Here is a 12,243-nt window from a genome sequence, read left to right as displayed (position 1 = left end):
TCTGAGGAGAATGTGACGGATTTCATACTTCACAAGTGAAATATACATCTGGAAAGGAACGGTTTAACCATTTTTAATGAGTGAAATTCTTAATTTAGACAAATTCCAAGATTTTTAAGAAAAAAGGTTGACAAATTCCTTAGGATAAGTTGGAGTGAATAAAAAATATACATAGCATTGATGGTCCTACCGGGACGCCAGCAGCGCTTTGGAGCAACACTGAGGCCGTAATTAAGATTTGTTCATTATGTTCCGACCCATGCGTAAACCCCTATTTAGTTATGGGTCAGACTTATAAGTTTGAAAGTATTTAATGCATCCTATAATTATCATATACATCAAATACCTCAACTGTGGTTAATTTTCAGCGAGTCAGACCTGCCGAAATTTAACACATAAGCTTTTATCCGTACAGTGTGGATTTTGGTGAATTAAACACCAAAATCTTCATGTTTTTCCTCACAAGCTGGTAATGAAAGTAATTTAACACACCAAATAATTAACCTCCCCCATGGTATCCTTATTTATCAGTTGTGATAAATAACACCTAAACTCGTAATCAGCCCACAGGAGTGTGGTATATTATATACTGAAATCTGGACCTTTTGCAGTGCTCCTTGTAGCATACAGCCAAATCTTCCAAGAGTTTTACACAGGATTGCAGCTGCAGAAAAGGTAACAAAAAGATAGTGCTGTGTCTTGCCTTTTCGAGGACTTTTCCGCACATTCACATAATACACAATTTGATCCACTAGTCATGCCTAGTCTTTCAGTCCCTTGACTGGAAAGAGTCCACTGTATCACTGCACCTCAGTCTCATCTTTGTTTGGCTTTGAGATGGCCAGATGAAGCAATTCTTTTAAGACAGTAGTCGTGCAGAACTATCAAGCACCCTGCTTTTGCTTTACGGTGCAGGTCATCAGCCCAAATTTGCTATGCTTTCCCACCAGAATGAATGCAGTCTTCCTCGGTTGTTTTGTTTGTCACTGTTCTATGGTAAGTAAGGCTTTTCTGTCACCTTTACTGATTTAAATCAGTAATATATTATAAATTAGCACCTTACTGATGACCAGTGTCTTCATTCAGGCATTGTTCATGGTTCTGTGTCCCTTGTGGTAATCGTAGTCTACCTTGTCCAAAATTGTAATTCAAAATAGTCTGGTTCTTATATAGTTAACTGTGAAATATGGTTAGACTTGAATATTTACATTTTTAGTGTGTTTTTATGATAAATGTATAGTTTAATAGTTCACTAAGCTTTGGCATTGACAATCCTTTAATGTCACTGACCGAATTATTGTGAAAATGAGATAGCTAGTAGGGCAGGCTAGTTAAGGCACCCCAATTGCCTATGTCATGGCCAAAAGAGTGTCCATTGTACAGCATGAAGTTTCATTTCATCTTTCTGAAAGCATTGCATGGTAATTTGTTTTAGGATAAACTTTGTTTTACAGGTTTACCGATACCATAGTCCTCTGGTGCACTTCTCTTTGGGAGTTCCCTGTTCTGGCTGTCGCCTCCCTCTGCAGTACAGCAAGTGCACCTGCCTTCACTGTGGGGCCTTTCTGCACTCCTTGTTCACAGGTTTTCAGATGTGCACCTTCCTCCTACCATCCCAGGCAGTGTTGGTTATGGGGCGTAAGGTCTCTGGGTGTTCGTTGTGCAGGCTGCCCCGTCGCAGTGGGCTTCAGCCCGGTGTTTCCTCCCTTTGGCCCAATAGCACAGGACCTCAGCGTGGCAGCGGTCCATCCGCGGCGATTTGTCATCTTGTCAAGCAGATCAGGCCAGCCCCGCTTGCCACCTGGTTCTCTCACAGGGCTTTTGCTGTGATCTCACATTTGCTCTCAGTAGGCTATTTTAGCTTCCCTCACTGCCGGTGACATTGCCTTCTTCCTCCGCTCAGGGAGTTCAGTGAGTACTTGCCTGCCCAGCTGAAGCTACATAGATGTTTCATCTGCAGATGTTTCTGGTCTAGTGTTCACTCTGGTGATAATCCTTGCTTAGATTGCCAGGATGGCAAGTACAGTAAGTGTTTTGTCTGCCTCTGCTGTTTTGCTGTGGTTCACCTACCTCCTCCAGGGTACCAGAGAGGCTGCTACTATTTCATAACTGTACATCTGGCTGTTGGGTGCTTGAGGGGCACTCCTGGTTTAGGCTGCGCGGAGGAGCAGAGTTCTTTATCCTCTCCCTTTCTTGTCCAGGCAATACCCCAATGTGCTGTATACAAATGAATTAGCATGTTAGAACAGATGGCATTGCCCCTCTCGTGGGGCCCACGGACATCTGCTTGTGACTGGCGCTTCAGATGGGTTCCTCTACACTGCCTGTCCAGGCTGAGGATCTGCATGGAAACTCTGCATCTGTTTTCAGTGTTTGCCTACCACTGATAGTGTTGCAACAATGGAGTTCCGTGTTAATAATGCACTGAGCGTTCTGACCGGCTGTTCTGACCTGTTGGACATATTCAGCGAATCTGCCAGGTTGAGACCGGTTTGCTTGCATTGCTGTGCTGCTGGCGAGGGCAGAGTGGAGGGTAATGGTGGCCCGGAGATCGTTGAGCACTAAATTATGTTGACCATAGCCTCTGTGCTTTCCTCAGTCATTATTAAGTATCATCGACCTGGTTACACTGCCTTGTGTTTGGGGGACTAATGGAAGATCAGAGGCGGCGCTTCTTCACATTCATTTTTAAAGGACCCTCAGCCCTTGTTCATCCCTTATTTCTGGTGGTATTGCTGTAAAGGGCGTATGCTGCCCCCTTGTGCTCAGCCCTCTGTTGCTCCTTTTTAAATCAGCACTTTACGCTACAAGTATATTTAGTACCAAACCGATTGTTTTGCATAGCCCACATATGATATACACGTAGTTTATAAAGTGACGAATCCATCCACACCGAAGTGGCTGGGAATTACCCGTTACTTAGGTGAATGTGTGTCGTTATCGTTAGGATGTAAGCATGTCTTTTGACCAAAGCCAAAACCGCTCATCATCTCTAATTTAACTGATCCCTCTGTGCCCGCAACCAAGAAATCACTAAATATTAATAATGTTTCATTTAGTACATCTGTGTTTTTACTTTTAAACTTTGCAAAACTGTCAGCTCCTTTTCCAGCCTGTTTTCTACTTCAACATGGAAAAAAACACACCTGTTCCCAAAGATTGTTGTGTACCTTTTAAAATGTCACTTATGCTTATTGTGTTGAACCTGTGTGTGTGTTTTAGCATACGCCGTTGAGACGTGCGGTTCTTACTGTGTGTGGTTGTGTCTCATAGAAGCATGCAAATCTTTCCATGTTTTCATCTCTTTTAGAGAAAGACTTTTCGCCATACTTAGATACGATTGACTGACAGTGTGTGTTTGTATGAGGCCTGGAACACATATGCCACCACAAAACTTGGCAAGCACCTTTTTATTTTCTGTCTTAATTCAACATAGGAATTTCACAATCCTTAGTGTCATCCAACTTAACTATGGAGCCTTGATTTACTGAGTCACCTCACCGGCGGCCCTGATTGGCTCCCTTGGAGAAGAGATGAGGTCAGTGACTGGTCTGACATGGCAGGCGGTACTGATGTGAAACGAGGTGAGATCATCCTTCTTGGCAGGCACAGGATCAGCTTCTGCTCAAAGCTCTTCACGCTCCGGGACACGGAGCGCCAGCTTTTAATAAGCCCGCTCTTGCAGAATAAGCAGAACAAGTTCTCCCAAGTCAGGGTTTCCAGTCATCCCGTGTTGCACCGTGTAGAAATGTCATTCGATTGAGAGCCAGTGAAAGGGCATGGCTACTTTTTCTATCTTGAAAATAACTGGGCCGTGTGTACCGTGTGAAGCTCTGCATCCAAGTTTGAAAGTATGGGATGAGTCTGGTTCTACATGTGGGTAGAGCCTGACACAAGTGTTGGACAGTTCTGGATATGCAGCATCTTCTAGTACGCTAGCATTTCCTTAGCTGTTGTAAACTTTGGCCACTGGGTGAAGTCTGCAAATTTTCATATTAACTAGTTGAAGAATGAAAGTTATTTGTGCGCCTGCTCTACATATTTTTTGTTTGTTTTTCTTTTGATTCTGGGTACAATAGATTGCAATCAGTGTGGGGCACACTTTGCAAGGGCTTTGTAAGCCAGCAGTGGGACCTTGAAAAACCAACTTGCTGGGCTTATCTCACATGTGTTCCGAACAGTGTCTACATCTGTGAAGATTTGGTTAGGCTGTTCATGGCTGTTCATGGCTGTTCATGGCTATTCATGATTTTTATTCCACTAGTATAATACAGTGTGAATTTGTAGAGCACTGCTTGTCACCCGTGACCACTGGATAGCGCAGAATACAGTGAGGGCATCCTGACGCTATCTAGTGATGGCTATCTAATGGTGGCTGTCTTTGTCTGGTAACTATTACAAATACTGGTCCATTTGTTTATAGGAGCTCTGTGCCTGCTAGGGTAGAACAAGACATCCAATCCACCTTCAAAACTTACAATGATTTTCTTTGATTTTCTTTACACTTAACATTTTTACCAACCATTCCCAGTTCAGAATGTGTTATTACTTTGGTTTCAACAAATACGATTTTCAAACAAAGTAATTTCTGCAATACTCATTGATTTTGTTGACATGGTATATTCTCACTTTGTATACTTGTTCAATGATTTTTTTTAAAAACTCGGATTAGTACCATTCAGACCAGCTTCCCCCAAATTTTATTTTTAGGAAAGCGGGTTGTAAACTCGCCTACTTTGAAGCTCGGAGCCCTCTGAATAGGAGTTCTGTACTCTTTCGTTGTTGGTGTTTGTCTTGGCCTGTAGTGGAGCATGGTCACTTTTTCTTTCACTCTCACTTCCAGTCAGTGTAGTGGGGGCCTCGCTGAAAGCAAGGAAAATAAAATAATAGGAAGCTGGTCTGGTTTCCTGCAGGAAACCAATGAAGATGAAATCGGCTCTTGGAATGGGCCCACAGAAGTCTGGGAAAGACTCACAGAAAGTTTTTTTTTTTCGTGGGATAGTGAGTCACAGAGGGTCACAGAGAGGCCGTTATGAAGTAAAGGATGACTGCAACTTGTAGTGTACTGTACTTTAATCCATTTCCATTAAGTATAGGCTTAGCGACCTGTATTCCTACTTCTGTTTTAAGTGCTCGATAATGTATGGCACCCTTCACCTCTGTGTGATTAACTGGTCCATATCCACGTTCATAAATATCTTCGTCTTTTCTGTGGGGGAGGCAGGGATAGATATATATATTTTGAATCAGAGACATACATTATTTGGGTATAATGCTGTAAGTAAGCTAACCAGAATGCTGTACATGATCTCCCATACAGTGGCGGTCAGTGACATTTGAAAGTGTTGGGGCGTCCGGGCAGACGACAATTTTGCATAATAGCCAGACTGCCAATAAGTACAACGTCAAGTTTTCCACTGTTTGCATTTAAGTGAACACATACCTCTGCAACATCAAAATGAATGTGCTGATATTTATTTCTTGCTCTACTGTGGAGCGTTCTAATGTCTTTGGGCCAAGTCAATGAAATATAAAATTGCAAAGGTAAATTAACATGGGCCAGTAGCCCCCTGGCTGTCCTTTGACAGACGCGGGCAGCTCCTCCACTTTAAAGCTCAGAATCTGTCCACTGTTGGGTGTGATGAATTTATCCCATCCTGTTTTTTTCTTTGCATTCTGCTACTTGCAGTTTGTTTACCCACCATAAACTTATGCAAGACTGCAATTCCCAGAATGCAAACAAAAGGTGTTGTGTGTGGCGAGCTACTCACCCTGGCAGGGGATAGATTAAAATCTCTTTTCAACCCAACTAGGTCTTGACCAGGCAGACATTCAATGTATCAGACCTTAGCATTATCACACACAGCAAGGCACAGACTGGCACCGGCCAGGCAGATAACCAGTCCTGCCAGTAGCAGCCACATTCTGAGGGCTTCCCACCACCTTCACTACCCGCGGGCTCTATGTCCCAGACCCAGTTTCTGGTGAAGCTCCAAGGGCCGCATCCTGTGAAGAGAGATGCAATTAGATGTCCCAAGGCTCCTATTCCGTGGGACTCTGAAGGAACAGAGGTTTGGCACAGCAGTGATTACAGCGCTCTGAAGATGGCATCTCAGCTCATCCATCCAGTTTTCCGGACAGTTCGTTGTTTATTCCCATATTCCCAAACTCCATGTTTTCGAGGAGGTTCAAGGTTCCTTGCGAAGGGGGTGGGAAGGGGGACTTCTTTTAGTATAACACATTGTTCAAGGTGGATGTCTCTTCATGAAGGAGGCCAGGGGAAAGCACGGTTGATATGAAACGCTATGTACAGAGGGCACTTATAATTTACGGTGTTTATACTTTTATACCAAACAGTCTTGTCCACAATGGGATGAAAGCTTAATTGAAGACTTTCAGTTCTGGAGTTCTTTAGTACATGATAAATGCATCCCTAATGTCCTGTCATAGTGGCGCTGCCTATAATTTTTTCTGCTTCATTAACCGTTGGAGTGATTGTTCTAACTTACTTAACCTTTTTTTTAGCTCAAATTTACATGAGCCCTTTTTTTAGATAACTAAATATTTAGCTAAAACATAAATAGATGCATTGATTTTTTTTTTGTTTTTAAATGTGGTCTGCTAATTACAAAAAAAGAAACTCAGTTGATTGCGGCTCAGTATTTAAATGCATACAAAGGGCCTTCACAGCAAATGCATCTAAACAATTGTTGCTGGGGAAAACAATATTAAGTTTTATCCATGAAAAGATGAGTGTTTTTGTCAAGTTCCACTGGAATCTTTGCAGATGGTAGATTTCCTGCTGAGAAATCCATAATGCTATGCGGGAAAAGACGCTTATACGATAGCGCTTACTTGCTACACAGTTGTTCATCGGAAGTGCCGAAGATTGAGGATTAGCATCCTTTCTAGATCTCTGTTCTGACCTTTGCTGTAAGTCTAGTGGTCGCAGTACATCCAAACTTTCCACCTGTTATCGCAGGTAAGAGTAAAGACCTGCAACTTTTTATTTATGTGGTGCTTTGTTTTCTAAAGTCATCTGTGCTATACCTCAAATTAGTTCGCACATCAGTACCTGCAGAAAACGCTGAAACTCTTATGACCAATGTCACAGTTTATTGTTGTGATTAACTAGCACTTGTGCACCCCAATGTCTAGCATTACTGTGTCAAGAGAAAAACATTTCACCACAGCTACTGTGATCTCATGCATGCTACAAATTTGAGATGGCGTTTAAATAGTGGCTCTGTGTCTTGAATATATATAAATATATATAAATCTATAGTTAGAAATAGGGTCTCAATTGGCAGTCAGTTTACACCCTGTCCAGGTAGGGACCCTCACTCTAGTCTGGGTAAGGGAGATACACAGCTCAGATAGCCCCTGCTCACCCCCTTGGTAGCTTGGCATACGCAGTCAGGCTTATCTCCGAGGCAATGTGTAAAGTATTTGCACAACACATACAGTAACACAGTGAAAACACCACAAAAGGGCTTCACAACAGTTTAGAAAAATAGCCAATATTTAGATAAATCAAACAAAACCAAAACAACAAAAATCCAACATGCACGAGTAAAAGATATCAAATTGTAAAGGAAAGAGTCTTAATACCTAATCAATGGGTGAGTTGTTTTAGCACAAAGTACCTGGCATGCTTCATAAATAAAGCTACAGGGATGAATGTGCATTGGAAAAGCAAGCAATGCATCGATTCCTTACTCATAAGTGAGGTTGTGCGTGATTTCTTTCTCTGACGGTTAAGTGATGCATCAATTCTTTCCTCGCTGGGAAGGGATGCGTCCGTTTCCGGACAAGCAGCTTCAAGTCTGTGAAGTGATGTTGAAGATTTGATTTGCAGGGATGATGTGTGGAAAATCTGGACGCAATCCACGCTGAGCTAGCGATGTGTCGATTTCAGCAGCGCTGCATTGAAATTTCAGCCCCCCCGGTGTAGGAGCTTAGTTGAGATTTGTTTTTGCTGCTCGGCTCCGGTGCATAGATTTTCACTCCGGTTCTGCCACCTTCTCCTACCAGGGGCCCAGGGACTGAATGTGACACCAATTGGAAAGTCGGGGTGTCAGCAAGAGAGCCCGGGTGCAATCACGTGACGCCTTTGATGTCCCTGAGACTTCTTAACAGGGGACAAGCTTAGTCCAAGCCCTTAGAGAATCTTCACAAGCAGGATGTACAGCAAAGTCCAGTCTTTGTCCTCTCTAAGGCAGAAGCAGCAACTGCAGGCCAACTCAGTAAAGTACACACAGTAAATGGGCAGCACTCCTCTTCATAGCTCTTCAGCGCTTCTTCTTGGCAGAGACTCCTCTTGATCTAGAAGAGTTCTCACAATCTGGGGTTTTTGGTTTGCTACTTATACTCATTTCTGTCTTTGAAGTACACAAATTCAAAGGAAAGTCTGTGTACTGTACAAGACCCTGCCTCTTCCTTGCCCTGCTCCACCAACACTCTTGGAGGTTGGAGACTTTGTGAGGGGACAGACACAGCCCTTCCAAGTGCAGGTGACAGCTCTTTCCTCTCACTCTAGCCCAGGACGACTCATTAGGATATGCAGGACACACCTCAGCTCCGTTTGTGTTACTGTCGAGTGAATTTACAAACAGCCCAACTGTCAGTCTGACCCAGACATGACTTAAGCAGTCAAGCAGAGGCACAGAATGGTTAAGCAAGAAAATGCCCGCTATCTAAAAATGGTGTTTTCAACAGACGATCTAAAAACCAACTTTACCAAAAGATGCATTTTTAAATTGTGAGCTCAGAGACCCCATCCCAACTCCATATTTCTATATGCTCCCAATGGTACAACTGCACTTGAAAGGTATTGAAAGGCAATCCCCATGTTAACCTAAGGGAGAGATGTCCTACCATTTACATACACTGCACCCTGCCCATGGGGCTACTTAGGGCCTACCTTGGAGATTACTTACATGTACTAAAAGGGAAGATTTGGGCCTGGCAAGTGGGTGCACTTGCCAGGTCAACATGGCAGTTAAAAACTACACCCACAGACTCTGCAGTAGCAGGTCTGAGACATGTTTACCGGGGTACTAGTGGGTGGCACAATCCGTGTGCAAGCCCACTAGTAGCATTTGATTTACAGGCCCTGTACAACTCTAATGCACTTTACTAGGGACTTACTAGTAAATCAGATATGCCAATCAGGGATTAACCAGTCATAATCGCAATTTAGATAGAGGGCACTTGCATTTCAGCACTGATCAGCAGTGTTAACGTGTCCAGAGTAAATACAGGAAGCAGAGACAAAAAGACCGGGGAAACCACGGCAAGGATGCCAGATCCAACATGTGCCCCTCCCTCCCCCCAGCTCAAAGTGGGGAGAACTACCCAACCTCATGGGAGTCCTCATATCTAAGGCGGAAGAATCTGGACAGACCATCAGCACTGGCGTGTTCTGTACCAGGGCGGCGTCCTACAGTAAAATCTATTCCCTACAGGGAGATGAACCACCTCAACAGTTTTGGGTTCTCACCCCTCATCTGCATTACCCATCTGAGGGGCCTGTGTTCTGCCTGAACCTAGAAGTGAGTCTCAAACAGGTAAAGTCTTGGGTTCTTCAGTCCCCAGACCACAGCAAAAGATTCTCTCTTAATTGTACTCCACTTGTGTTCCCTGGGAACCAATCTCCTACTAATGAATGCTACAGGCTGGTCTAGGCCCTCTTTGTTTAGCTGTGCTAGAACTGCCCCACACCATGCTCTGAAGCATCAGTTTGCACAACAAATTCCTTGAAGAAGATGGATTCCTTCAGCACGGTTGCCGTGCACATGGCTGCCTTCAGGGCATCAAAAGCGGTCTGACAAGCCTCAGTCTAGATATCTTTCTTGGGCTGCTTCCTGGAAGTCAGCTCTGTCAAGAGGGCAACAGTGGTGCCATACCACTCAACAAATCTCCTGTTGTAACCAGTGAGACATAAGAAGGCTCTCACCTCTGTCTGGGTCTGGGGGAGGGGGCTTTCCCAATCCAGAGTGGCATACATATTGGGTTCTAGGGTGGGCCACTTGGCCACTCCACACCTGGTGTCCCTGGTAAACCACGGATCCCTGCCCTGTTTGGTACTTACTGGCCTTAATAGTGAGACCTGTCTTCTGCAGGGTCTTCAACAGTTCGCAATGGCATCCAGGTAGGCGGTGCTGAAATCCACAAGCCCAGCCAAAACCTGGTTGACCAACCTCTGAAAGGTGGCAGGGACATTTTTCATATGACCCAGAACTGGTAGTACCCCTTTGGTGTTTAGAATGTGGCCTCTCTTTAGCCCCGTCGGTCAAGGCAATCTGCCAGTACTCAAATGTTAAGTCAAACGTACTGAGGAACCTGTCAGTTCGTCAAGGAAAACAGAGAGGTAAACTGTCCCAGCAACTGGCAAAAGTCCCTCTGCTGTTCTAGGGTCAGTGTTTGGGAGAGGTTCACACCCACCACAGACACATATTTTTCTTGGACAGACCTGAGGTCAGGAAGAGGTCCACTCCCTTCCTCCATTCCATCATCTGTTAATATTATAGTCAGTTCAGACCTCTCAAAATGTGGTTTGAGCCGATTTACATGTAAACTCTTGCGCTCCACCACCTTAATAGGACCAGTTCACTTATCCTGGAGAGCACGAGGCTCCACTGAGGCCATGACCCACACTTTCTGACCAGGCTGACACTCGACCAGAGTAATACCATTGTATCATATCCTCCTGGCATGCTTCTAGGTTTTCCTGAGTGAGTTTCCTGAAGCGTGCAGTCTGGTTCCTGACGGCCAGCACGTAGCTAAATATGTCCTGAGGGGGGCTACTGGGAGCTTTCTGCAAGCCTCCTTTCACCAGAGAGGTCCTCTCACATGGTGCCATACATCAGCTCACAGGGGCTAAATAAAACCAATTCCTTTCTGTGGTACCTCCCTGTATGGAAAGAGGAGGCATGGCAAGAGGACGTCCCACTTAAGGCCTCATGATTTCTGACAGACACATAATTTTATCTTTCAGGGTGCTGTTGAACCTTTCAACCACCCATTTTCTTAGGGGTGTTAAGGAGTGGTCAACTTGTAGGTTACCACACACTCCTTCCACAGAAACTTTATATAGGTAGATATGAAGTTGGTACCCTGGTCAGATACCACCTTCTTGGGATCCCCTTGCGGGTAAAAATCCCCATCAATGCCCAACCCACCACAGACACCACAGGGACTGTCATTTACCTCAGAGGGATGGCCTTTCTGGTACCAGGTGGCATGGTCCACCAAGACCAGAATAAACATGTTGCCCATGGCTGTGTTGGGGTCCAGAGGCCCCACAATGTTGATTTCCAACCGCTCAAAAAGGGTGCTCTTGGCAGGAAATGGCTGAAGGAGAGCCTTGCAGCTCCCTCCACTCTTGCCACTTGCCTGGCAAGACCTACAGTATTTATCAGAGCGCCTACACATTTGGGGCAGTAAAAGTGGATGACAATCCTCTCTAAAGTTTTGTCCTGCCAAAGGAACGTCATGAGCCAACCCCGGTAGGAAGGTTCTGGAGCGCCCAGGTACCATGTTCACTCATGCTGCCCCAAGTTAAGCAACCTTAGGCTCACTATACAGGAGGCCATCCTCCCGGTAAGTCCAGTTTGATCCAGACTCCTTGCAGCCGCCTGGTCTGCAGCCTTCCTTCAAGAGAAGGGCATGTCTTCTGTGCCTTGCAGAACTCTTCCCTGGTGGGACTGCCTTCTTGCTGCCAATGGGTCAGCTCGGGCACATCGCCAAATTGAGCCATTTGTTCCTCTGTAGGCTTCGGGTGTCCCCCTCAGGTTCAGTCTCTTCCCAGACCGCAGGAACTTCTGGGGTGGGTTTTCTGTAGCCCCTGCCCCTCCTCTTCCTGGCAGGCACCTGGGCCACTCTTTCAGGTTCCAAGTCCTCCGGATCACCCTGACTGGCTAACATAGACCGGATGGTCATGCCCACCCAGGCAGACCCAACATTTCCAAGTGCACCTCACACCAAGGGAAAGCCTACAGGTCGTTACCTGGCAAACAATCAATGGGCAAGGTTGGACTCGCAGCTACCCTCCGTGAATCTGAGAACTCTCCCCATCCCTTCGATTCAGAGGGAAACTGCACCACCTTGCATAGGCACTCAGAGTTGTCTACAGCAACTACTTGGTGAAGCACATTGGGGACCACCTCCTCTTCAGACACCAAGTGACACCTCACAGTAGTCACACCATCTCCTGTGTCTCTCAGAGCCTCTACCCTCTGT

At 45.2% G+C, this 12,243-nt stretch overlaps 1 protein-coding gene across 1 annotated transcript in view; it reads left to right on the top strand.

The window, feature by feature from the left end:
• The window catches only part of GMDS (GDP-mannose 4,6-dehydratase), a 1,419,543-nt gene that overhangs the window by 362,791 nt on the left and 1,044,509 nt on the right, over nucleotides 1-12,243 (top strand). The window lies entirely within an intron of this gene.

The sequence above is a fragment of the Pleurodeles waltl genome, chromosome 2_1, assembly GCF_031143425.1.
Source record: "Pleurodeles waltl isolate 20211129_DDA chromosome 2_1, aPleWal1.hap1.20221129, whole genome shotgun sequence".
NCBI lineage: Eukaryota > Metazoa > Chordata > Amphibia > Caudata > Salamandridae > Pleurodeles > Pleurodeles waltl.
The sequence above is the reverse complement of the archived record's forward strand: the minus strand, read 5'-3'. Positions and strand labels throughout refer to the sequence as shown.